This window comes from Symsagittifera roscoffensis, chromosome 7 (genome assembly GCF_963678635.1).
Source record: "Symsagittifera roscoffensis chromosome 7, txSymRosc1.1, whole genome shotgun sequence".
Lineage (NCBI taxonomy): Eukaryota > Metazoa > Xenacoelomorpha > Acoela > Convolutidae > Symsagittifera > Symsagittifera roscoffensis.
The window spans coordinates 59315766-59339222 of record NC_087068.1 but is presented as its reverse complement, the minus strand read 5'-3'; the positions used below and the strand labels follow the sequence as shown (position 1 = coordinate 59339222).

Genomic DNA, 23457 nt, shown 5'->3' with positions numbered 1-23457 from the left:
AGCATCACCGCCATTCTTTCGTCTATCTGGGTGTGGTCCAGGTCCCTCAAGCGTCTGTACAGCTCGTCAAGAGTGGGCTTCTGCAGAGCCGCGGGCACGGAGTTCCAGAATCAGTCTGCCATTCTTTATAACTTCGGGATGTGTGGAGATAGATGTTAACCAGCTCAAGAATTACCTTACCAACTCAAGAATTACCTTACCAACTCAAGAATTACCTTACCAACTCAAGAATTACCTAATTCAAGAATTCTCTAGGAATTTTCTCTTGCAAGCACTTGCTGTAGATCCGGATTATCGCGTGTCCAATCACGATTCTCTTCTTCTGTTTCTCGCTTGAGTGTAGTTGGATATTCAACTTTGTTTTTCAAACTTGATCTGAAAACATAAAGCTCATTAAAACTTAGTATGCCACGTTCCTGACCTAGAGACCCCCCTTTTACCCATATGATTAAAATCCTATCATTCACATATCACTTAAAACAATTCGATTGGATTTCCCTTAAGAACATGCAGATTCATTTTATGTTTTAGCACCATCAATTCTTTCTTTTAAAATTCAATTGTCATGCCAATCACATCTTAAGATCCCTTTACCTGCGCCGCACCCCAGTACCTAACTCAAGACTCCTCCCTCACACCCGACTCGATACCTCCATGTACCCGACTCAGGCGATGCTCAAGTAGTACTTCTTGTGAAGATGCACCATTATCTCGGTTTCTGCAAAGACCACATGTAGGATAGCATACAATTCCCTCGAGCTCAGTTTGCCCCTGTTTGGGTCGTACACCGGCATCGAGACCTCCACTATTCCTCTTTCAATCATGAAGTCACGTAGTCTTGTCAGTGCCAATATCACGTGTTCGGGATCAATTATGTTTCTGTCGTTGACTCTCGTTACTAGGAAGCAGAGGTATTTGCCCGGGACTTGTGCTACTGACGGTGGAAGCGCTGCCATGCCTCCCAGTCCCGGCCTCTGTCTGAACAGGAACTCTACGTTCTGGTACTCTCTTTTGAAGTCAGCCTCCAATCTTGACTTGAAACTCATGTCCGCCGTGATGCAGATCGCGTTGGTCCTGTTTGACAGGATGAAGTCGCTATCCGTTATCATGATGTTCTCTGAGTATTCATTGGGTATTTCGAATTTCGTTTTGAAATTCCTTCCTATGGTAGGCTCTGGTTCTTCTTCCTCCAGTTCCAATCCGCTTGTTTCCCTCACTTCCTTGAGCTTCTTTATCATCAAATTTTCGGTGTGGGTAAGTCCTACCCCCACTCCCCGGACAAAAATATTTATCGACGTCCCCGTCGATGTAGTCGGGTCTGAATTGTCCTTAGGGATGTCCAGTGGCCTGTCTGTTGCTGTCCATCCGAAAAGAGGGTCCTCTGTCTTCATGTAATTTGCTGCTGATATATCGACTTGCTGAATGCTTTGTCCTTCGTGGCTCTCGTCTTTGACATCACGCATCCACTCTAGAATCCTCAAGTTCGTGTTCTCCCTCCTTTCTATCTCACTCTGTTCGAGATCCGTCTCCAATTCTGGCGTCGAGTAATCATCCTGCGGATAATGTCCACCATCGTCAATGACCTGCCATTCCTCTCCGGCTTCCAGTTCGCCTGCGCTTAGTAGTTCATCGCCCAACTTGTCTGGCTGTATCTTATCGATCAAGAAGTCATCCCCGTACCTATTGTACCTCATGCCTGTGCGTTTACGATTGCCAGTCCTGGTTTCCGGTGGTGTTGGTCGATCCGGCTCCATCCACTTCGGTACCTCGTTTTGCTCTGGGTCGTTCCAGTCTTCTTCTACAAATGAACCTGCATCCGACTCCACTTCTATCTTTTCGTTGTCGTCCAAACTCAAGTTCTCATTACCATCATTTTTCTCTCTAGTGCCTTTCTCATTCACTTCGCACGCTGGTTCCACCACCAGGTACTCAAGACCTTCCATGTCTTTTGGTAGGCACCAGTCCTCCGGGGACGGGACATGAGGCTTCAGATTTTCGTAATGTGCTGCTCGCCCTGTACTCAAGCGATAGAACCGTCCTTGTTGATGTACTTCCGTAATCATGAACGGTCCTCTCCATTTCTTGAGTAGTTTCTTTGTTCCCTTGGGCGGTATGACATTTTGGAAGACCCACACGTATTGGCCCACTTCGTATGGCTTTGCTCTTAGTATCTTTTCGTCATATTTCTTGCGTTGCCTCATTTGCGCTTGCGCCGTGTTTCTCCGACATAGCTCGTTTAGCTCTTGTTGTCTTTTGATCGCTTCCTTCACGTATGCTTGAGGTGACGTCCTCTTCCCCTCGTACTCCGGGTAGAAGAATGTTATAGGCATTGCCCTTTCCCTGCCTGTCAACATCATGAAAGGACTGATACCCGTCGTTGAGTGCTGAGTACTATTATAGGCTCCTACTACCTGTGGCAGGTATTTGTCCCAGTCCGTCATGTATCTCGAGCAGTACACCCTGAGCATGTTGACCAGTGTCCTGTTCTGTCTCTCTACCAACCCATTGGTCTGTGGATGATAGGTCGTCGAGTGCGCTTGAGCAATGTGTGATCTCTTCATCAATTCTTTTGGCAAGTCCCCCACAAAAGCCTTGCCGTTGTCCGACTGGAAAGTCATTGGACAACCATACCGCGATATCCAATGCGTTATCAGGTGATCACATGTCTCCTCTGCCGAGGCTGTCTGGCACGGAACCGCTTCCGCCAACTTGGTGAAGTGATCTATTATAACTAGTATTTGGTTATAACCCGACTCCGTCATGCAGATTTTCTGATGGTCTATCTGCACCACTTCATTGAATTCCGAACTCTCGACAGACTTGAGGGGAAACTTCATCTTCCTTGGGTCTTTTACTTGAAGGCATGCTAGGCAGGCATTCACCCATCTCTCGCAAGCTTTTCTCATTCCCGGCCAATCAAACCTGTGAAGTATCCTTTGTTGTACTTTATCTATCCCCTGGTGGCCCATCTGGTCGTGTGATCTGAAAAGCACCTCCGTTTGGTACAATTGTGGTAGTATGATGAGGTTGTGTTTGTGTAATATTTTTTCCTCATCTCTTCTCTTGCACGCTACCACCCCTTCAGCTGTGTGATAAAGTAAATCTCTCTTTTCTTTGTAGAACTGGCTCAAGATCTTGTAGCTGTCTTCCTCAAGTTCCCCCTTCTCCTTGACTCCCGAATGGATCCATTTGGAGAGGTTACTTGTCATTTTGTCATTCCTCTGGGCCCTTATTAGGTCAGACAGCCTGTATCTCGCCTTAACGTGCTCCTTTAGCGCCATGATCTGTCCATTCATTTCACCAGGGTTGTGGATGTCATCGCTCAGCTTCACACATATCATCCTTTTCACGATTTTCATGTCGTCTTCTGGTACCAGATTCGTTCTGACGTTTGAGTTGCACGATAGTTCCCTTAGTGGTTTTCTTGAAACTGCTATTTTCTCGAGCTCTTCACCACCTCGTACCTCTTGTATTTCCAGATTGTACGTCCCTGAAGATGGATCCGTCTGTAATTCCCTGTCGTGCTGTCTTATCTTCTCTTCCGCCAGTATCATGCATAGACTGTCTTGGTCTTCGCTGCTCTCATCCGAGTCTTCATCCCATTCTTCACGCTCCCCGGACAATTTCCCTTCTCCGGTTTTGTCTTCTTCCATGAATCTGGACCACTCCCCGGACTCTTGATCTAGTCCCAGGTGTTCAACTTCTTCTCTGAATGTTACTTTCTTATCCCTGACTTTTGTCTGCTCCAGAATTTTGTCGGGGATTTTTTCAACTAGTGATCGCACAACTTCCTTGCTATCAGTGATGCTTCCTTTTGAGACGTCAGTATTGTTCACTGTTTCTTCTCTCCGAAGTATGGTTAGTTCCGGTGCCTCCTGAACTTTCCCTTGGATCACGGGCTTGTCATCTGATAGTTTCTCAAGCAACCTCATTAAGTCTTCATCTATTCGGACCGTTCCCTCCTCTACCTGGATGAGATCATAACCTTTTGCCTTGAGTGTTTCCCTCACGATCTTGGACTTGAGCATTATTCCTACCGGAATCCCTCTGCTTCTCTTCAAGATGGTCTTTTCAAGAGGCTCTTTCGGCAATTCGGGATGATCTTCAATCGGTTTGCCTGATTTGTCCAGCCATCTCGTGAGTGGAAGACTGTCGTACGTTTCTTTGTCCATAAAGGAGAAGCCGTCTTTGATCTCAGGTCTGTCCGCCTCTCTTTGTTCTTGCCTCTCGTAGAACTCCGTCTTCTTACTCAAGCTGTCAGCATTTTGATGTTTATCTCGTGTTCTGTGCTCAATTATCATGTTGTATCCATCCAAGCGAACTATCCACCTCCCAATATAGCTCTGGTCCATTGAGTACGTTTTCAGCCAGCTTAGTGCTCGGTTGTCGACTCGCAGCTTGAAGGGCTCACTGCCTAAGTATGCTCTGTATTTTTCGACAAAGGTGACCACCGCGAACATCTCTGCTTTCGGTGCTCCGTACTTCATTTCTGTGTCACTTAGGACCTTGCTCCCGTATGCTATTGGTCTCAAGACTGTCCTCCCATTCCATTCTTGTTCTTGATGGAGAATCCCAGAAATAGCGACTACTGATGCATCCGTGTCTAGCACGTACATCCCTTTCTCAGTCGGCATACCCAGTACTGGTGCCTCACACAGCTCTTTCTTTATTCTCTGGAATGACTCTTCTGCCGCGTTGTTCCACGTGAACTTCTTGCCCTTATGTCTCATTAATTGTTGCATCGGGTATACTTTGTCCGCATATCCCTTGATGAATTCTCTATAATAGTTGGCGAAACCCAGGAAGCTCATCAGCTGGTGTTCCGTCTTCGGTGATTTCCAGGTTAGGACTGCTTCCACGGCGTCTGGGTCAGGTCTGATACCGTGTTTATCTACCATCCTGCCCAAGTATTTGATCGAGTCCTTGAGTATCTCGCACTTTGATGGTTTACACTTCAGCCCCGATCTTTTCATGCACGCGAACACCTCGTCAAGCCTCTCGATGTGGTCTTCTAGTGTTGGCGTTGCTATTACCACGTCGTCCACGTAGCACATTACCAGGTTGCCGTACTTCTTCGTCACGCCTATCAACGCGTGTGCCATCAGCCGCTGAAACGTGGCTGTTGCATTGCAGAGTCCAAACGGCATCCGTTTCCATTGAAACAGACCCAACTCACAGGCGAACCCTGTCTTGTCCCTGTCTTGCTTCCTTAATGGTACCTGCCAAAAGGCCGAGCCTAAATCAAGAGTCGTAAAAAATTTCGCATCACCTAACTTCGAGAGGCTCTCATCAATTCTAGGTATGGGATAGGCATCCTTTACCGTGACGGAGTTCAGGTATCGAAAGTCACAACAAAACCTTAACTGGTCGCCTTTCTTTTTGGCCATCACTACTCCACACGCCCACGGTGACTTGGATGGTTCTATCATGTCATACTCTAGTAACGTTTCGATTTCTTTTCTACACGCGTCCGATTTGTGTGGGGTCATGCGCCTCGCCCCCTCCCTGTGTGGCACCGCGTTTTCCTCAAGTTCTATTTCATGTTCAACAAAATTACAACACCCGATATCCGCCTTATGCCTTGAAAAAACCTCCTCGTTCCGCTCTAGTACGTCCTTGATAGCTTCGAGCTGTTCATCTTTCAGTTTGCCCCTTAAATGTTCAATCTCCGGCAGAACCGGTTTATCAGTTTGCATTTCATCTAGTGTGGGTCGCTCTGGAAAGTTCGAACAGCTCGAAAGCCCATCGTCCGTTTCTGACTTAAGTGATTTGATAAGACTTGAAGAATCTTTTATTCTCTGCAATCGTCTCAAGATACAAATTTTGTCCCTGTGATTAGGACAATCAACAACTTCATTTTGTTTTGAGTTTTCAATTGTTTCGTATCGAGTTTTAACTGGTAAAGCATATCCCAGCTTCCTCCCTCTCTGTATCGTGATCGGTATATCAAGGGTATTCAACAAGACACTGACGCAGAGGCCGCTCTTCGTTATCGAAAATGATCTTCCTAAAACAGCAGCGCTTTGACTATTGGGATTCGGAACTATACACACTTGCTTGTTGTCACTTAGTTCATTATAATTTTTCATCCTCAAGCTTACGATTGCCGCTTCATTAGCTTTTAACCTCACTCTCCTACTCAAGAATACCGGTGCTTTGTTTTCATTCGCCATTATTAAATTTACCGGTTTGATTGCGTACCTCCTATCCGGGTTCCGTATCCTGAACATTGCATTATTTAGATCAATCGTTACGTCGAAATTCCTGATGAAGTCTCTGCCCAAAATGAATTGGTCAGATTCATCTAGGTTTTCTACCACGATGAAGCTCATCCACAGGTTACGTTCCCCCAAATTGAGGGCTATTATCGGCGTCCTGCCCAGCACCCGTAGGGCCCCTTTGTTTGCAGCTGACAGCCGTATTCTCGAGTCTATCAAGTCACCTTTGTCAAAGCCCATCTTTTCCCATGTTTCGATTGGTATGACGCTCAAGACTGCTCCCGTGTCAAGTAATCCACGCAACTGAGTCTTTTTGCCATTTATGTCTAGCACGTGCCCTGTCACGTCTGCTTCCGTCCCGATGTGCATTGCATCTTCTTCAAGCATGGCACAGTGTCCGATCGATCTTACTTTCAACTCTTCTTTCCCTACCTAGATTTGTCCAATTAGGTCTTCGTCGCATGTTATCATCGTCTTGGTATAGATGTTGATTCCATCTATATTTAGCATGACCTCGTGTGGACCATAAGCTTCAGTGTACCTATTATCAACACGTACCGATTTGCTGCCCCCTCTCGTGAGTAGTGCCCTGAGCGCTCTAGAAGTCGTTTGTGGACTTATTCCACTCAAGTAGTCTGCATACACGTCAATGTGCATTATCGTCTGGTCGCTCGGCTCGCTCAAGTTTCTGGTTACCTCGTGTCCGCCCACTGTGATTATCGACATTATTCTTGCTCCGATTTTCGATATTCCAAAAGGTTTACCTGTCACCATTTTCACGGTGTTACAATTCCCGGTCTTCATTGAGCCCGTTCTAGCCTCTGGTATTGAGTTCGATCCGGTTAATGCTCCGTTAAAATTCTGTCTTTCGATCTCCAACTTTAGTCGTTGCTCTATTTCTTTCGCAGCCAGATCTTGTTTCACTTTGGCAATTGCTTCCATCGCCGCTTTCTCATAATTTATCTCTAGAGAGCTTCCGGCCGCGGACTCTAACGCACCGCTAACATGTGTCACAGCTTTCACTGTCTTCGTCGGCAATTCGGTGTTTGGTGCCCCCAAGTTCCTAGATTCAAACTCGTTTTGCCTGTTCCGCTGATTCTGCACCGCCGCTAATGCCAACTTATGTTTGGGGTGATTCTGGTCCTTGACCGCTTCCCAGAACAAGGGACAATCCATTCTGAAGTGCCCCTCCTGGTTACAGAAGAAGCATCTGGCGCCTATCTTGATGATTAAGCCATTATAGTACTCGTGTTCCTCCATCTGGCTCATATCCTCTCCATCCGGTGCATAACCTAGGCTCTTCATGCCTTGTTTGTACGTTGTGCAGTCAGCCACATGATGATCCGCTGACCCGCAGTTCGCGCATGATCTGCGCTTGTCCATATCATCTCTAGGTTTGTACCATGATGACCTCTGGGGTTGGCTTCCCCCTTGCGTGTTCCTGTTTTCGGAATATGAGTACTTCTTAGGTTTCATCAGCATGTATTCTCTTGATTTCTGTCTCATTTCTTCTGGGGTGGGTGCGCTGTCCTTCGACAATGTGTAGTATGTTGCTAACATTGTCCTTAAGTCATCACTTTTCACCCCATCGATGAACTTCGAGGCAATGCTAAAGTTCCGTCTATTTGTCGACTCCTCTGGGTCACTCCTCCTTCTCAAGCTCTCGAGGTCATCTAGGAACCGATCTATTGACTCGTCGTCCCTCTGCCTTCTCTTTTCAAATCGCATCATCGCTTGGTGACCCTTCATGCCTGACCCGAACCGATTCAGCAATATCTCGAAGATCTTGTCCGCGGTGTCGCGTTCTTCCTCCTTCTTTCCGACCACGCATTTTAATGTCGTTCCTTCCAAGTTGCTCAGTATGGCTGTACATGCTTGTCTTTCGTCACTCAAGTTATCTTGTTCTAGATGTAATCTCATCACTTCCACCCAAGTGTCAATGCATCCATCGGAGTCGTCCTTGAATTCTTTTGGCTTCTTGAATGTCTTTCTTGATTTTCCCTCTCTCCTGTCGCTCGAGTCAGTGTTCCTCGTGGCGAAGGCCTCTAGAGTCCTGTTCATCATCTCCCAAGTGCTGGCCCATGTCATAGCATCCGGTCCTGTGTTGCTGTTAGCTGTTGAATCTCCCGGAGCAGTCGTTGTATTCGACGTTCCATTCTTCATTATTGTTTTCGCAGCTGTTGGTGCTATGCTTATCGCATCCCTGGTTAAGGGCAACGGTGTCGATTGTCGTTTGTTCCTTTGTGGTTCTGCAAAGTCAACTCTGGTGCCTTGCGTACGATCCGCTGCCGGTCTTTCTTGTGGAGTAGAACCTCTCAAGATTGCATCCAACTTTGCCTGTATTTCACACGAACTCTCGGCTTGACTCCTGCTCATTGTGTCCATTCTCCTTTCCAGGCTCCCTAATTGGCTGTTGACATCATCATATCGGTTCTTCAACTGTTGCATGTCTGTTTTGATGTTCTTTTCTCGTTCTTCATTGGTGGCTTCTACCTTATCTGACATTTCCTTGAGTCTCTCATCTGTTGCCTTAGCTAGGTTAAAATAACTGTCTAGATACTCGTGCTTGTTGTATCTTATCTCCTTTTTTATCACCTCTCTGTCTTCTTCACTGTGCTTAAGTATTTTGTCAATCTGATTTAATTTCGCCAACAAGTCACCCAGCTCAATGTTAGTCTCTTCATGGTCAGCTGTCGGTCTCTCTTCGGCCGTAGCCTCTGCTTTAGCTTGTTCCTCTCTTGGATTGGCTTCTGAGGTCTTCGTGCTCACTGTCCCAAACGTTCGTGCTCTTTCTGCTTTTGGTTCTTCAGTCACGTTTTCTTTTGTTTTTATTCCGAACATTATTCCCAATTTTTCCGTAAAAGATGTCCTCTTTACTTGAGAGTCTTCTTTCACCGTTTCTTCGGTGTTGCCTATTGCATCTTCCGCGTCATCTATCGGTGAGAACTCTATGGGTTTCTGGTTCGGTTCCTCTGCATTGGGCATTGGAGTTGACTCTGTCGCCATCTTCCTTGTTTCATCCACACTTTGATCGGGTGTCTCTAGATCAATCTCGATGGTGGGTTCTACTCGCTCCCCTTCCGTGCCCTCTTTCGCCCTGTTCTCCGCTGTACTCCTTGTGCTGACCATGTTAACTGAAAAGTTCGTCTTCGTTATCTTTGGGCCCGTTGATGTCGTTCCGCGCAGCGATGAATTATATTTCGTGTTTGATCCACTTGACCTTTTTTCGAGCACCGGTACCCTACTCCGCCTCATTATTTCTATTTACAACTGCTTCTATTTACAATTTTATTATATACACGATTCTATTCTAAGGGTAAAAAAAATATTTTTTTGTGGTAACAAATTCTGTACAACGTGTTAAAAACCTTATCCAATTCTCTTTCTAAAACCTCCGAAAAATTTTCCTTAATTTGGTCTTAACCCTACCTATTTCGATTTGTCTTATTCTGTCTTAAAACGCACTTGTTGTAATTTGACTTCAATTTCTATACCGTCCCAAGACTATTCGTCACTATCACAGTACTCTCCGTTAGTGTCCTAAGACCCTTGTACCAAGACCACTGTTCCAAGACTAGTGTCCCAAGACTACTGTCCCAAGACCAGTGTCCCAAGGCTAGTGTCCCAAGGATACTGTCCCAAGGCTAGTGTCCCAAGGCTAGTGTCCCAAGACTACTGTCCCAAGGGTAGTGTCCCAAGACCAGTGTCCCAAGACTACTGTCCCAAGACTAGTGTCCCAAGGCTAGTGTCCCAAGACTACTGTCCCAAGACTAGTGTCCCAAGGGTAGTGTCCCAAGACCAGTGTCCCAAGGCTGGTGTCCCAAGACTAGTGTCCCAAGACTAGTGTCCCAAGGGTAGTGTCCCAAGACCAGTGTCCCAAGGCTGGTGTCCCAAGACTAGTGTCCCAAGACTAGTGTCCCAAGACCACTGTCCCAAGACTGTCCCAAGACCACTGTCCCAAGACCCTGTCCCAAGACCACTGTCCCAAGACCCCTGTCCCAAGACCCTGTCCCAAGACCACTGTCCCAAGACCCTGTCCCAAGACCCTGTCCCAAGACCCTGTCCCAAGACCACTGTCCCAAGACCACTGTCCCAAGACCCTGTCCCAAGACCACTGTCCCAAGACCCTGTCCCAAGACCCTGTCCCAAGACCACTGTCCCAAGACCACTGTCCCAAGACCCTGTCCCAAGACCACTGTCCCAAGACCCTGTCCCAAGACCACTGTCCCAAGACCCTGTCCCAAGACCACTATCCCAAGACTGCTCTGTCCCAAGACTTCTTCGGTCTTGTCCCAATACTCGTCACGGAGTGTCTTCCTCGTTGTAGGGTCTTCTTGAACCACCGTACCTTGTACCACCACTCAAGCTCTAGTAAAATTTTCCCAAAAACCCTCTCTTAAAAGCCAAATGCTGACCCCCCTCTTCTTTTTGGTTGTTTCTATTTCAATGTAGGTGCGCAGGTATCTTGTGATCACCTGTTCGTATAAAACCAAACACAAATCCTCAATAAAATGCAACAAAAATTTTAAGTAAGAAAAATAATAAAAACAGAAAAATGAGCCCACCTAAAATTTAAAGGTGACCAATGTCTACCTTTCGTCTAAAAAAATGTCTGGTACCTAATTGCCACGCGTTTTCCTCCCCCCACTAGTGATCTTATGGGGTATCACAAAAGCTGTCTATATCCGGTCCCCCCTACCAAACCAACCAGCGTACCAGCCTTAACTCGAGTTGGATTTTGGATCTCCACCTAATATTACCAACGCGTGTTAATTTCTAATGTAACTAAGTCAACGATGTCGACTAATTAGTTACTCTAATTTCCCCCTTTTTGCAATTTACAACCGCCAACCTCTAGCCTAACCAGTCCCCCTTCTAACCTCCCCCCTTTCTAGCCCCCTTCTTAAGCCTAAAAATTACTTTAAGCGCCGGGTGCTAAACCTCTCAAGAGAAAACCGTAGACCTGTTTCCAGGCCTGCTCAAGTAAAAACGTTCCTCAAAACTGGGGGATTTCGCTTATCCAATTTTACACTTATCTCCTATAATGTAATGTGGATTCTAACGATACCCGTTCTGCCCAACTTGAGAACTCGAGAATTGCCAAATCCTTCTTGGCTGCTTTCCCACTCGACTGGTCACCTGTTCCAGTCCAGTCTCCTATTGGTTCAGCCAAGTGTCCCTGAACCACTTTCCCACTCGGCTGGTCACCTCTTCCAGTCAAGTCTCCTATTGGTTCAGCTCAAGTGTCCCTGAACCACTTTCCCACTCGGCTGGTCACCTCTTCCAGTCAAGTCTCCTATTGGTCCAGCTAAGTTCCAAGCTATCTGAAAACCCTTGACAACGCCCCACTTCGGGCACTTTATTCAGTTTACTGGTTTAAATTGCTAGGTTGATCGAAACGATCGAACTTGTAAAACAGTATGGGTATACTATTTAATTAATATAAAGGTTTGATCCAACTAATCTGGTGTCAAAGTCACTGTCTTTTTTCGTTTTATGGTTTTTGTTCCTTTTTCTATTCTTTTTTGGTTTTTGTTTTGCTTTTTGTCTTTTTGCTCGTGTTTTTGTCCCCCTAGTTGCCCCCCTTTACTCGGTTAGCTAAGCCTCGTTCGGAGAGCGTACCAGGAAATTTTCTCGAGTTTTCTTAAAAAGCTATCACGGTACAACCGGAAGGTTTGCACGTTCCTGTCGAACCGTACCGCCGGTACTCTAGAATGGGCATTCAGCCCGAAGCTGTCTCAAGTGGGTTCGACTCCGTAGTCTTGATGTCGTAAACACCCAGGAGCGCCATAAAAACACTATGTAACATTCGTCTACTACAGTCACACATGAGGCTTAAGAAAAATAGGCCCTATAACTATTGGCTCGGGAGTCAGGGACACTATCTCTTGTGTTTTTCCACCTCAAATCAGTCGGAGCCAATTCGGTTCGCTTGTGACATGAGACTACGACCCGCTACTGCTTAAGGCTACTACCAAAATATCCCCCCACTCTAGAATTAAGAACGTCCCCATACTTAGGTCTCAAAATACCCAAAATACATGAACGCCGTTAAAAACCGGGTTGGAACAATCCGTTAAGTTGCTTTTTTATTAGACAGTGGAACTTTGATCCATTTCAGATGGATCAACCTAAAACTCGCCTTACCTCAACATAACAATCATAAAACACACTCTAGAAATTAAATTAAGTACTCACATTGTAGCACGCTCAAGAACCAGGAAGTAAATAAGTCGATAAACAACTCAAGAATCAATAAAGTAACTAAGATAAGTTTAATGTCAGTCAGTTTTAACAACAAGAACAAGTTTTTACTCTAGACTGCAGTTTTATGTGGACCATTGGGACACTCAAGCTGTCCACCTTTCCGTCGAAGGTTCACTCTGGTCCAGTTCGAATAATTGTTCTCTCGGGAACACTCTGTCTTCTATTTCAGATAGGACAGCTCTACTCTTGTTCACTATGATGGAAATTGCGAATTGCAATTTCACACTCGTTTTTATCTGACAACTTTACCGCAATTGTTCTGAAATTGTTCTCTTTTCTTTTTCTGATTTTCAGTTATCGCCTGAAAATCGTGCATGACATGTTCCATTCGAAATTTTGAAAAATTAAATTTCACTCCAAAATCAAGTGTTTTCTGCTCTTCTCAAGGTCAAACTTCCAAATATGACCGACTGGCACATTGGGCGAATGTTACAAAACATTTCAAGTATCTGAAACTATTTAATAATGGAAGTGCTTCTAACCTTAAAATTGAAATTGATAATATTGTGTATAATCCTCAGTCAGCATGTAAGTATTTAGGAGTAATAGTTGATTGTAAGTTAACATTCACTCAGCACATTGAAAAATTGAAAATTAAACTAGGTAGACATTGTGGTGTTGTTTCAAAAATGAGGTATTGTGTTCCAAAATGTGTTTTGTTGAAATATTATAATGCTAACATTAAACCAATTATACAATATGGCTTTCTCGTATATGGCGGAACTAGCTTTGCAGCGCTTAATCAAATTCATTTGTTTAAAAAAAGATAAATCATAAGAAGGATTTTTTTCAAAAGAAAATATGACAGCATTACCAGTACTTTTTATGATAATAAAATATAAACAGTACATGAACTGTATATTTATGATCTACAGAATTTCTGTTTGAGATTTGCTCATAATAGAAATCCAAATCCATATCTTAATTTGTTGTTTACACTGAAAAACTTTGCATACAATACTAGAAAATCGAGTTCTATTACCTTTTGTCCTCCTTTTTGCAAGAATTAAACTAAATTACAGTCATTAACATACAGAGGTTCAAGGATCTTAAATATTTTGGGTGAGATAAGCTTGTTGCCGAAGAACTTCGGCCTTATGAGAGAGAGAGAGAGAGGAAGGCTTAATTTACCCCGTGGGGAGTTTACAATCACAAATAATGAAATGCAAACATAAAACGAAAAAAAAAAAATATATAAATATATAAAATAAACTATGACCGGCAGAAGGTACAGCAGCACTTTCCATACCAAGTACACGGAATGTTTTCTTCGAATGTTTGACGTAGCTTCGTATCATAGAACTTCATAACTTCACGCTTGTACCGGGGGAATGATAGACGGACATCAAGCTTCATGAAATTCAATAGTCTAGGAATACGGTCAAAATAAAAGGACTTTGTCTTCTCGTATTTTCGCTTCTTTAATTTGAAAGAGTATATATCAACACTCCGTAATGATACAGATGGGTCATTTATATCAACAAAATCGAAGGGGTTTAAATCGTACTTGTCCTGAAACAGTTTATGGAAAAACAGAAGATTTGAGATTTCAATATGATATGGCAGAGGATAGATTCCTAACTTTATCAGTGACGTTTTATAATCACCTGACAGACCGATCCATCTCACACATCTTCTGTTGAAAGCTTCGAGCTTGGATAAGTCGGTCTTGTTAGGTATCCAGATAGAAGAACCATAAGTAAGCACAGATAGAATACATGCTTTGTAGAGCCGAACCTTCGTTTGTCTCGGAGTACTGCTCGGAACATTTCGCTTTAACATAAAGTACACTTTGTTGCACTTGAATAACTTTTCAGAAACATGGTGCGACCACGATAAATCAGAACTGAAAATGATCCCAAGATCTTTGACGTCTAAAGATTCATCGATTTTGTGATCACCAATATAGAGATCTGGGTTTTCAGAGCTGTGGTTAAAAAACTTCAGGACTTTACATTTGTCAGGATGTAAATCGAGAGAATTTTCGCCACACCAATTGATAACAGCATCTAGATCGCGTTGAAGTACGGGAACAGAGGTACTGCAGCATTTCAGATCATCAGCAAAGAGGGATGGCTTGGATAAGAGATAATCAGGAAGATCGTTCACAAATAACAAGAACAATAACGGCCCCAGAATACTACCTTGCGGGACACCACTCATAATGCTCACAAAATCAGAGAGCACACCATTGATTCGCACACGTTGAAAGCGTCCAGAAAGATAACTTTTAAGTAATTGGAGAAAGCTAACATCCAAACCGAAATCCGCAAGTTTTTTGAGCAATTTATGGTGAGGAACCGAGTCAAACGCCTTTTTGATATCCACATAAAAAACAAAAGACGAAATACCAAGTTCGTGATTCCTATAAAGCTCATCACAGAAGTTTAACAGTTGCGTGACAGTTGAACGCCTTGACATAAAGCCGGATTGGTATTTCGTAATTTTCGGCCTAATGCTAGTGTAAATGTAATCAAATAAGATACGCTCCAGACCGAGGGAAAGTTTCGGTAGCAGGCTGATGGGACGATAATTGGACACATCACTGTGGCTATCCTTCTTGTAAAGAGGAGTTATGTACGCAGTTTTCCAAACATCGGGCCACTTTTTTCGCTTTAAAATGTCTTCATAGAGAGCAGCCACTAGAGGACTCAGTTGAAATGCACAATGTTTTAGGAAAGCCGGCGGGACATCGTCACAGCAGACAGAAGCAGAGTCATTTGCCGACTGAAGAAAATGTAAGACTTTTTCATGACTAACAGACACCTTGCACAACTCAATGGTAGAAGAAGTACTAAGGCTGGTAATCTGAATCTCCCCGGAGGTCTTGAAGACAGACGCAAAAAAGTCATTAAAAAGATTTGCCTTCTCAATAGTAGTGGAAGCAGATCTTTTTGCAAAATGCATTGTGCCTGGGTAGGGAGAAGAATTGCTCAAGCTTTTCAAAATCTTGAAGCAAGAATTGACGTCCATAGTCTCATAGGATTGCAGGAAGCAGACCTTGTCAAGTTCCATTGACACATTTAGACTGTCTACAAGAGTGCTATGATCGTGCATGGGATTGCGCTTTTTCTGGGTGCCAAGTTTATTTAAAAGGTGGACCGTATGTGAAGAATAATAAAACGGCAGATTTTGACGTTTGAGTCTTTTACGGTAGGAAGAAACACGCACACTCTCATTTAGAATTGAGAAAATCACCACGCTGAAGTCATCATACAAATGGGCATACTGCAGAGCATTATAACCAGAATTAAGCATCACGGAGAACGTAGTATAGTCAAAGGAGGATTTGGAGTAGGCTACTGGTCGAATTTCATCGTCTGATTTAGTAGGAAACGTAATGCTGACAGGCTTGTGATCAGAGAAATCGGACTCCAAAACTTCAATATCACCAGGATTAGCACGGTTAAGCAATAGGATATCGAGAATGCTCCCACTGCAATGTGTTGGTTCAAAGATGTGCTGCTCTAGATCATAATCATGAAACAAAGAAAGCAAGTTTGCGTCATAGCTCGAGGAGCTGTAGCAAGAGTACCAGTCAATATTGGGAAGATTCATATCACCCGAGACAAGGAAGTAGCTGTCGTGCAGAGATCCGCGCTTAGCACATTCAGATTTGAATGCAATATGTGCAGTTTCCAAAAACTCACTAATGCTTATAACGGATAATCTGAAATGCGAAGAAGCGGGAGGATTATAGATGACAGCAATGCAAATAAGGAGCGAAGCTGAAACCAATAAAACTGCACAGCCAACAGGGGATTCGCAAACAACCGGTTGAATATGGAACGTAGAAGGAATTGAGCCCTTTATAGCAATAAGGCTACCTCCGTGTTCACCATTTTTACGATCAGAGCGAGCAAGAACAGTGTAATCAGCATACGGGAAAACAAACGATGATTCAACCGTGCTGGTCAACCAGGTTTCAGTCAAGCAAATAATATCACAATTCCATTTGTATAACATATTAACAAACTTCAATCTTCTTTCCAAAGAGAGCATACTTTGGCAATTGAAAAAGACAATCGATAACTTTTTCTCTAGTCAATTTTGCTTTGGCTCAAGTTGTTGCAACTCGTCATCAAGATAAAGCTTCAGGTCACGAATTTTGATCTGCTTGCGATCATAGCCGCCTTCGATTAGTTCACGACGTCGTTTCAGGAGCTGCCTTTCAAGTTCCTGGCCAGCTTTGGTTAGGGACTTGGAAATATAGACAGCATCACAATACTCTTTCAGATTGTAACTCTTGCTTAGAATCTTCCTTGTAGACCAAACAGAATTGAATTTGATTATAACAGGTCTCGGCTTATTTGGATCCGTATTGGGTTTTCCCACGCGGAAGACCTCCTGAATCCCCGTAGAAGAATTTGCCTCGAGATATTCAAGTATATCAGTCACTGATTTCCCATCATCCTCAAAGCGCTTGTTAGCAGAATTGGCAGAGCTTTCAGGTATGCCTTGAATCCTGATCTCGTCCAACTTCTCAAGTAGCTCCGGTGACGAAACAGATGAAACTTTGATTCGGGGTAATTGGGGATCGGTCTTTTCAAGCTTCTCAACAACAACATCAAGTTTCTTTTCAATAACATCAAGACGTTTATCGGCATCTTCCCCTGCATCAACAGCATGAGTACAACTATTTTGATTATACTTAGCTTCCCGAAGTTGCGTAACAGCTTCGCGCAACAGGCAAAGTATGCTGTCTTTTTTCAGCTTTCCAGTCAGCTTTCCGAACGTCTCAGTGCCGTCAGCCCGAAGTAGATCATCCACGGTTGGGTAGTAGTCAGCGGTCACAAGGCCAGATGTGGAGTTGAGCCGCTGGGGGGCAGGCTGTGTTCCCTCAGGATCAGTCATAACATATGAAACTATTTAATAAGTTTATCACACAAATTTATCACAACTTATGGATAGAAATGATGAAATTCTATTTGTTCATAAGTTTAGAGATAACTACATTCTTGGTAATTATGAATTAGTACAAAATGTGTTTAAATAATTTCCCGTTTCTGTTCAATGCTAAATATTTAACCCTTGAGTTGTGTGCTATCAGAAACCCTTTTTAGCTTCGGATTCTAATGCGAAAATATGAGCATCTAAAACTTGCTAGTTTTCGAGATATCGACATTTTTATGAAAATTTTGATTTTCTCATGTACTTAGACGGATTTGAGAGAGAAAAATTTTTGTTTTTTTGTTTTTTTTTCTCATTACGTCTGTCACTGGATGCTGTCAGAACCTCATATGAGGCTCTGAATACTGGCTGAAAAGATGATGAGCTTCTAAGACTTTAGAAATTTCGAGATACCAGGGTTTTTGAAGATTATAACAAAGGCACAATTGCAACACCATAACACAAAAGGTAACACTTAAATTTAGGCTCTTCTAATTTTATTTACATATACTTGTCTTCAGTTCACTTATACTGGTTTTCAGTTCTTGTTTGTTGTACTGAACTGGTTGTTGTAGACACCCAGTGGTCATATCTTTGACCTTTGTCTATCCTCTTCAGATGATTAATTGATGCTTTGTAGATTTTGTTCGCATGTTTGATTGTTAAATGTTTTTGTATGCATCATATCTGAAGAAATAAATTCTTTCTTTCTTTCTTTCTAGAAGAGAGCAACTGAATATCTAAGACAACGTTTGGGAGTAGCAGTGCAAATGGGAAATGCTGCAGCTATTATTGAGACGTTCAAAAGCGACCCGGACCCGCTTCTTGTAAATGAACTGATCCACCACCGATGATTGGATACATTGGATACATTCCCATCTGCCCCGCTGCCCCCGGGAGTTTTCTCCACGTTAATTCCATTTGATGTGGTTATAAATTTGTACTTGTAATATGGATTTTGAGCCAAAAAAAATCAATTTTATTAATAATTGTGAAGTTGTGATTGGTTAAGTTTTTTAAGTTTTGAAATAATCATGTGTATGACACTTTTTACGATCTTTGATAATTTTGTACAGATAGATTGGATTTTTGAAACCTGAGGATGCACAGAAGTGTGCGAAAATGTTTGTTTGAATTTGCAATTTTAACGCTGCTAATACATTATAAGATACACTAAAATTGTACACCGCCTGATTTTGTGTCATTTGTATAATGGTAACACAGCAAAGGGAAATTCAGTGTTTTTTATATTCATTCATTCGGTAATTGTGTTTTTTGATTTTAATAACATGCCTTAGTCTTATATTTGTTATTTATATCTTCAGGGAATTTAATGCCACGCGAATCAGTTGAACACATGGAATTCGATTTGTTGGAAGGTAAATAGTTTCAAAACGGTGCATCATAAAAAACTAAGTATCGGGAAAAAAACAATGAATAAACAATGATAGCTGGTTGATGTTCAAGTGACACTAAGTGGAAGTGACACAAAACACTTTTTCTCTCGAAGGGGGCGTTCACTTGCTGTGCAATTAGCACAGAATGCTTAGACCACAATGTTTTTTTTTTACAACAAAATGTCGTTTTTTCTGTGAATGGTGTGAAAAACTAATAGCACACAAAAATTCTAAGAAATAATTCAGATTTTGTTCTCGCTTTTAAGTGTCTTAATTTTTTAAAAAACTTTCATGATGATGGAAATTCTAAATGAAGCTTCTGATGCAACAATTGCGTAAAATTTATGCCATTTGCGAAATTTTCCATTTTTTTTGCCATATGGGAATTATGCCATTTGAGACGTAATCTTCCAATTGTAGTTTTTCTGGACTGAAATATCTACGAGTCGATGAACGTAGTGGAAACTGTTTTATAGGTCGTGATGATTTTTTTTCAGGAAAAGAATTCACACTAAAGGACAAATTTAAGTGCAAATTCAGGATTTTACTCGGTAAATTGCCTGTTTTCAATTTACATTTTGGACAACATTTCTTTCAATATTCAGTAAAATTTTAACATTGTCCGAGATCAAATGACCACAGCTACGATCTGTGAAAGTATCAATATTTGGTTTCAATGACTTACCAATGTAATCCGGGTCTGAAAGTGCCAGATTTCCTCATCTGCTCTGAGTTTTGCATCGTAGTGAAATCTTTCTTGAGTAAGCGGAGTAAAAAAATTGTTCATACAACGTGAAACACTCTTAGCGAGAAAATGGAAACAATCAGTGTGAAATTTTTACAAAATTCAGACCTTTGTTACTTATTCACGCGAATCAAAAAACTTAAAGCAGATGAGGAAAACTGGCACTTTCAGACCCGGATTACATTGGTAAGTCATTTAAAACCAAATATTGATACTTTCACAGATGTTAGCTCTGATCATTTTCTCTCGGTCAATGTAAAAATTTTAACTGAACTGCGAAGGAAATTGTTGCCCAAAATGTACATAGAAAACGGGCATTTTACAGTAAAGTCTAGAATTTGCGCTTATTTTTGCCCACTAGTGTACATTTGTTCAGGCCATAATTTGTTTATTTTGCGGTTTGTTTTTTGATTTCTTCTGCACGTTTACTTTGTTAAAAGGAAGGCAAACTCCACTATGGAACGGACAAAGTATAGAGGTCACAAAATAAAAGCTTCTTTTTGATCCAGGTTTTTTATTTGAAAGCTATTATATATTTAAATGTGTGCTTCACTATCTCGCCATATTTTAGCCTTTTCCACGTATTATGTTTCCATGTTTAACAACAGAATTTCTGCACGTTTAAGATATATCGTATATTGCAATGGTCAAGTTTTTTTCGATTTTCCTGTTTAAATTCAGTGTTTATTTCATCAAGTTTGAAATTAGCAAAACAATAGTGGGATGTTGTCAAGGCTCTCCCAGGTTTTGCGATTCTACCTCCATATATGAATAACTAAATCCTCTTAGTTTACGAGATATAGCAATTTTCGAGATTTTTTAAAATATTTCTAGAAAATTTACTTTTAAAAGTTTCTCAATGTTTGAAATTCTCACAATGTAGTTGGGTGCCGTCAGGGTACTATCAGGGTTTGCAATTTTTGCCTACAAATCTCACTTCTCAAATCCTTGTAGTTTTCGATATATGACGTTTTCTTTTTGATTTTTTCAAAAAGTTTCAAAAAAAAACTTAGATTTTAAAAAATTTGAAAAGTTTGAGAAGATCTCAATCCTTTTGTTGGAAACTGAGATTATTCTCAGGGGTTGCGAATCTTGCCTCTAAATATGACTGCTCAAATCTTAGTAGTTTTCGAGATATGAAGTTTTTAGGAATTTTCCGAGAACTTAGATATAAAAAGTGTCACCAAATTTGAAGTTCCCATCTCTATAGTGAGGCTCTTTCAGGGTAATCTCAGGTGTTTCAATATTTGCCTCCAAATATGACAGCTCAAAACCTTATAGTTTTCCAGGTATGACGTTTTTTTTTTGTCATTTTTCATAAAAAACTCCGAAAAGTTAATGTAAACCTTTATTAAAAATCTGAAATTCTTAACCCTTAGTTGGGGGCTGTCAGAGTAACCTCAGAGGTGGTGAATTTAGCTTTCAATTAAGAATGCTCAAGCTTCCAACTTAACGAGATTTTTGTGATTTTTTCCAACTTTACGACGATTTTTGTGATTTTTTCAGAAATTTTCAGAAAACTCAAATTACGAAATAATTCACAAAATTGAGATTCCCAATCCTGTAGTTGAGTGCTGTCAGATTACTGTCAAGGATTTCGTATAATGCTTTCAAATAAGACTGCTTAAATCTTGGTAGTTTTTGAGGTGTGACGTTTTTTCTGGTTTCCAAAAATATCTTTTCTTTTTCTTTGATTTTCCCAACGTTGTAGTTGGGTACTGTAAAAGTACTCTCAGGAGTTGCAAAAAAACTTGAATAAAAAACTTCGCAAAACTTGTAATAAGGAACCCTGTAATTTGGGGCTGTCTGCGTATACTCAAAGGATGCATATCTATTTTCCAATATATGCGGCTTCAATTACTTGTTAATAATTCGAAGCACCGGAGGTGCGTTACATGCTAGTAAGTTTTATCAAAAAAATGTCAAGGTGGGTAATCACTAGTGCCAAAATTATAAATCAGTCCCATTTGTACCAACATAAAAAATCAATCGCGTTAGTACCAAAAATATTCATTTGGTCAAAGACTAATAAGCCGACTATTTTAAGCTCTTGGTTTAAGGTCGCCAGTCGGCGAGCGTCGCCGCTTTGCGGCTATAACCGGCTGTAATTTTGTTTTTAGAGTCCTACCCTCTTGTGACATCCCTTCATGATGTCATTCATTCTAATTAATCATTTGAACCGAATAGATTACATAATTCACCTTGATGATAAAATAGAGCTGCATCATATATTTATTTAACTATGTAAACATTGATGGTAATTAAGACCAATCATAGGAATCTTATATCGAGCTAGAAATCAATTGGAGACAAATTAACTGAATAAAATATCCTAATCATGCTCTTACTTGCGCCGATCGGCTTGAGAGATATCAGAAGCTAGGAATCGGAACCAGCATCCTTTAAAGCAAGATAGGTTTTACCGCTCGAGACATATCTTAAATAATGAATCCAATCTAAATACAATTGATAGCCAGTAGCGCTAAATAAAACTACCAATTGAACAGCTCGCATTACACTAAACGACAATATATCCGTATTATCCATCCGCCAGATACGGTATATTATACCTCTGTTGGCAAGCTCGCAACACGTTGACGTGACTGCAGCGGTCACTATTACACTGTTTAGTCTTCTTCTGTTTGAACAGTAGAAAAATAATTTAATCATTCGTTGGCTCACAATTCGATAAATCAGAAACCGAGTTGAATAATTTTGGTACAAATGGGACCGATTTTTCATTTTGGTACAAATGGGACTTCACTGTCAATCATAAATTATTTTCGAATTTCAAGGAGCTTCAAGCCCATTTAAATTCGAAAAATGATGTTTTTTCAAAAAACATCACTTTTCTGTTTCCTTGCGTTCATTTGCTCTTTTCTAACGGCCTGTTGATTATGTTTTGTAAGACCGCTTTACTCGCTCAAAGTCAAACCAAACTCAATAAATAAATCATTCCAGTTTCTCTCAACGAAGGGAAATTATTCTCGAAAATTTTGATGCCGTCCGAGTTGCAACTGAAAGGGCTTCAGTACGACAATTTTTTATGAAATGCTTTGAGTAATGTCATATTTGAGTTGCAAAACTCGATTTGATTTCACAGAATAACGAGCAAAATGGACTTACCTTTTGCTTTTTTTTACACGTGCGAGATCATGTGTTTTGTAACCGGGAATTAACTTTTGTTTCCTGTAAACAACTTTGTTTTACAAATTTCTAAGGAATTTAATTTTCTTAAATATTGAATCTTACTAACTTTCAGTTCCCTTCTCCCTTTTGCTCCAGAGGTAACGCGATAGCTTTTCCAGTTTAAGATCTGTGGTTGCAGTCCCGGCCGTATCTTTTTTGGAGTTCCGGCCTGACGGGAGAAATCGAATGATCGGCCTCTCGCTGTTTCTGCTTATGGTTTGTTCGCTTAGTTGTTAGATTGATTTTTTTTTGCTGAAATCTATTTTCATTGTGGTTGGAATTGTTGTTGATTAAATCCTGTAACCTCTCAATTTACTAACCGTAATTAATTTGTATATTTTCTTTTTTTTCTCCATTGAGAGTTTTGTTCGGCCTTAATCATTTGGGTTGATATTTTGTCGGCATTGTCATTTTGTTTTGCTTTGCTTGAAGGACAGAAATTTGTTATTAGTCTTTCATATAATTCAGGTCAGTTGTTTGTCATAAAAGTTCAAACCTAATCGCTCCAATTTTTTAAGACAATATATTCTAGGGCGTTTTTTGTTTTCGGCTCAATGGGCGACTACTCACGTGATGTCGGCTTATAGTCGCTAATTTAATACTAGAAGCTCATTTTATTCTGTTGGTTGTGTTTTTCGACTGCTTTATATAAGTTGAATCAATCATCTTTTTTTGAACTTTTTTTTCGATTTAGATACTTTGTCTCATTTTGTTTTCGCTTGCTAGCTTGCAATGCTACGCTGTTGTTGTA

At 41.4% G+C, this 23457-nt stretch overlaps 1 protein-coding gene across 2 annotated transcripts in view; it reads left to right on the top strand.

The window, feature by feature from the left end:
- The window catches only part of LOC134850947 (protein patched homolog 1-like), an 83448-nt gene that overhangs the window by 21271 nt on the left and 38720 nt on the right, over window positions 1–23457 (top strand). For both annotated transcript variants that reach the window (XM_063866778.1, XM_063866777.1), the window contains exon 2: window positions 18701–18754. The gene's annotated coding sequence lies outside the window, so the exon portion shown is untranslated. The remainder of the gene's footprint in view (window positions 1–18700; window positions 18755–23457) is intronic.